General features: G+C 40.1%; 1 pseudogene; it reads right to left on the reverse strand.

Annotated features, from left to right (window-relative positions):
* Nucleotides 1–4,161: 4,161 nt before the first annotated feature.
* Nucleotides 4,162–4,278, reverse strand: LOC132051347 (5S ribosomal RNA; annotated as a pseudogene).
* Nucleotides 4,279–4,754: the final 476 nt, after the last annotated feature.

The following is a 4,754-nucleotide window of genomic DNA, read 5'->3' on the forward strand; positions in this document are numbered from 1 at the left end:
ACATCCCATATGGTGTTTATCCCATTTTTCCACCAACAAAATAATTTTATAATCATTTAACAGCTCCATCTCCGTAAATGAACCAAGATTAACATTAATAGCAGTAGATTCATACCTTTCTCTCGATAACATTGCTATATCTTCACTTCTCCACCTGGAGCTTAAGCCACAATGGCCGCTATACGATTTTGTAGTCGCAACTATACGCTATCCGACCGAAATTCGGGAATTATACTCGGTTTTGGCTTAAAAGTTGGTGTGGGAAGCTTGGGGAGCTTTCCAGAAGATTAAAGGGAGTTTGGTGTGTTTGAGCTGAAAAAATAAGGGGGTAACCCTTTTATATAACGGCCCAGGTTTTGCATGGACCGACTTAGAAATTGCTCAGCGCGATCGCGCTGCCACGTGGAGCATATTCGCGCCGAGTCTTAGGGTCTTTCCTTGCGCGTTAGCGCGACCTTCTAGCGTGTTCACGCAGGGTTAATTTCCTGCCCTGACAGTTGATCTTAAAATGCCAATAACGTGTGATCCCGATATCGTATGAGAGCTCACAACCTATGGTTTGAAAGCTATTTCAATTATCTAAAAATTTCATTTTTTGTATGTTTCCAAATTCCAAACTTATAATGGCACTTTGTCCTCTTCAAGTTAGATCGTGCGAAAATATCTCCTTAAATCATCCTTTTGGAGGGCTTATGCCCATATTTGGCTTAAGGGTCCTTCTTAAGACTTGCTCAGCTTCCCATGTACTACTCATATAATACAGTCTTCATCCTTAATCCTTGTATGACTTTACTCTTCTTTGAGCTCATACTAAGCCGTCTACAGTCTTGGTAGCGCGAAATTTTTTGGGGTGTAACATCCTTCCCCCCTTAGAAACATTCATCCTCGAATGTCGTAGTTTCTAAACCCACGACATCATCTTTGATTCCACAGAGCGGTTATCCTCCCCTTAGAGTCCGATTATCATGTGCTTAAACTATAATTTGGATCAGTCTCTTCTCGTTCTTCCTTAGCTCTTTTATTGCACTCAGTCGACTTCTTTGTCCTCATATACATAATCAGAAATTAACTAATATCCCGCTCTCGTTCTATTTCCATTATCATAGTTTTTACCTTTCCATGCCATAACTATTCATCATTTTGCTAGTACTCCCTTTTTCTCACTCCTTGTTTCCCTATTAGTGGGCAGCTACCTTTCTCGAATACGGTGCCCTCTTTGCGCTTACTCCTTCGGTGCTATCTCAGGCTATCCCTCTTTGTACCAATTGATCTCAGATACGTGTTGCACTAACTCCTTATAGCTCATTAGTCAGACCTTCTGATTCTTTACATCCTCGTCACTCTCTCTTATCCTGATACCCCAAATGTTGTTCAACATTACTTTACCGCTACTCAATCCCTACTCTTAATGATTATGTTCCTCAAACCGTCCTTCCCAATTCCTCTCCACAATCAGTTATGCCAATATCCTTACTATAATCCTTTAAATGCGTATATACATAATGTTACTTCACCATTTATTATCCTTCGTAGTACAGCTACACTTATTGCAAACTCATAATCCGAGTTCAAACTAATCTCATAGCTCACAACATCTTTGAGCTCCTGCCACAACATTTCTTTAGCTTCCTTCCCTCAAACCTCGTGATACAAATCCAGAAGCATAGGGCTACGGCAATTCTTACTCCATTACGACTCTATTGCAATATAAGTACATTTATCTTAGATTTTCTTGTACCGGCGACCACTTCGTCAGTCGTTATTCTTTGTTGGCTTTCCGGTGTGGCCTTCTTGCAATTGTAGTTGGGCATAACTTCATGTTGATGGTTCATATAATTCCATAGTATATGCTCTCATGTTCAGTATAATTAGTGATCCGTGAGATATTTTCTAATATCCGGTGGTACGACTCTCTTTCCATTCATAAGAGCAGTGTTCTTCCTTTCTTCGAAAATTGCCAAACTACCAATCGCTGTTCCTTTTGTTACAATTGTCATCCCTTCCGACGCTAAGATTCCCTTTTTATTGTCATCCCAAGTATCCCTTGGGTTCGTCATCCTCTCCATCATCCTTTGTAAATTTAGCTTGGAGACCTTTCTTACTCTCTTTATTACCCTTTAGGACATGTTGCTGCATACTTAGGTACGGCGCAATTTTTCTCGATACAAGGGATTCAAACCACGGTCTAGAAATGTCATAGCTCATGTCGGCGTGAAGCGTTCTCTTGAGTTTTTTTCCATACTTTCTTCCTATACCTGCCTCATGGCATACTTATTTTCAATTCATTTCAGCTTCTTTTTGATACTTCTTGATATGCCAATGCGCCCCGAGCTTAGCCTCGAGCTAATAACTTTATTCTTCTAGAGCTTAAGAACGTCATAATTCCTTTCAAGTCTAATATGTTCTTCCCCCCTTTTTAGGAGGTCCTTATACACCAATAGCCTTCGAGTATCCATCGTCTTCAATAACTATCTGCCGCCCTTCACGATTTTCTTAAGGCCAGAGTTCCTTCATCGTATGGTTTGACTTATCTATCTTTTTGCTAGTTACAATCTTATATTCAATCGAAAAACTTATAAGGGTCATATCCAATTCCGATGCCTTATTTTCCATCCTTCCATATACTGTCTTTTATGGCTAATGATTTCTTGGACCAATGAGTTAATGGGGACGTCGGGGTTCACTACGTCCTTTACGAAGTGTTCGATTATACCTTACTCTTTTATCCTCGTCTTTCTTCCCGACTTTATTTATAATATCTCCAAAAAAATTCTTACCCTGAGTTCTCCTTCCATTTATGTTTATACCATACCATTTCGTTAATATTCCATACCTTTCCATCGACTACCAGTCCTTTCACCCGTTTAGCTCATTTACTCACAATTCTTCTTAACTACGCGTTTGTGTTGGAGCTGTGCATCAAAGTTTTCCTAGTGTCCTGCTACTTCTTGCTCTTATCACGGAATTCTTACAGTTTACACTCTCTCCATTCTTCATTCATCGAGCCTTTATTTGTCTTTCTGACGTTACGACCGAGTTGTCCTCCATACACGTTCCTTATATTTCATTCTATTTCCTCTCTGATTGAATCTCTTGGTATTTATAGGAATTCTTGTTCCATGTCATTAATTTTCTAATCAATTGTGTCGACCAATCATCCCCGTTCTTATCTCGATGATTGATCGGTTTCCTATAGCCAAATCGTTAAAGTATCCTTCTTACTCCTGTGGTTAAAGATTTCCTAGTTACTTTACTCCTAAATGCTCTCCTCCCCTCCTCATGTTATAACATTGACCCTGAAGTTCATAGAATATCCTTTTAGAGTTGCAGATCCGTTTTATTTCCAAATCACCTTTTAGGAGAGCTTTCTCCCTTTCCAAGGTGATTATGTCTGCTTGGCCGTGCCTTTATTTCTTCGATTGCCTCTCAAGAACTGGGAATCCCTTAACATTGTTACCGAACCTGCTTATTCTTCCTCACTTCCCCTTCCTATTCGTGGTTACTTCCCTTCAGTCCAATTTACCAATATTTATTCTTCCAATCTTGCACGTTCATTTCTTGTCTGTGCTACCATACCCCATTCCTTTCACATACCTACTTTCAAATTTTATCCAAATAGTCCCTTGCCTTGCCCGTCGCCTCTCTTGGAAGCTTCACTCACCCTCGTTTCTTACTTCTCTTTTCTTTTGCTTCGTTGTCTCAAGATATTCTAATCTCTTTACTTTCTATATACTCACTTTCTTCCTTCCCTGATGTTATTGCATTAGGACTTTTCAACTCTACCCTGTAGTGAAAATAACATTAACTTACCTTGCAACATTTGTACCACTTTTGTCACTTGAACTTCATTACCCTGTTCGATTAATGTCTTCAGTATATAGCAACGTCGGTTGCTGGGACACACATATCGGTTGGCGCAGCCACGTATAGGATGTTATACACTTACATAGATATATATATTTACTAACACCTCGCTTACAAAGTATTTCCCAATACTATTCGAGCTTATCCCAATTCTAGAGCTGTGATGCGCCTTCTTTCTCCTTGTCGGTCTAGTCCGCCTCATTCTTCGTGACCTTTTAGGGTTTCTAACCACTCCGCATACTCCAATTTCCCTTAGGTTACTCTAGCTTCTCATCTGTCTCTTATGTCCGCATTTGTGGGACTCTTAGTACACTTCCCAGGGGGTCACCCATCCTAATATTACTCTCACCCCAGCACGCTTAACTTCAGAATTCTGATGGGATCTGGTGCATTAGTGCCGGTATGATCGCGTCCATCCTACTGCATAACCTTTATCGCATGACCCAGAACAAATTGAGGTCCTAACAGATATATAAATTCTCGTAATGTGTCTTCCTCCGGATTAAAAGGGATCTCTTACTCTTCTGACTAAGCAAATGCTAATTTGGCCTTTGAAATTCTCAACAATCACCTTCAATCTGCATGTATGACTACTTTTCATCCCAAATTTCAAGATTCCCAAAGGTGGCAAAAACATCTTGATCGTCGTTACTTATAAATACTTGGTTATCGGTCCCTTTAGGATTTACGCTCGTCGCTATTAAGTAGTAATCTGTAGCAATTACATACGCATATAGGACATTTCAATAAAAACTCATATACCTGTAATCGACCTGTCCTGAGCTCGGTCTGGTAGGCTATAAAGTGAAGTGTCCTCTCCATTATCCTCCCACCACCGGCTAGTATGGCCATCCTCATCTCTCTTATTTGAACTCGAGGAATACGGATAC

This window comes from Lycium ferocissimum, chromosome 3 (genome assembly GCF_029784015.1).
Source record: "Lycium ferocissimum isolate CSIRO_LF1 chromosome 3, AGI_CSIRO_Lferr_CH_V1, whole genome shotgun sequence".
Taxonomy (NCBI): domain Eukaryota; kingdom Viridiplantae; phylum Streptophyta; class Magnoliopsida; order Solanales; family Solanaceae; genus Lycium; species Lycium ferocissimum.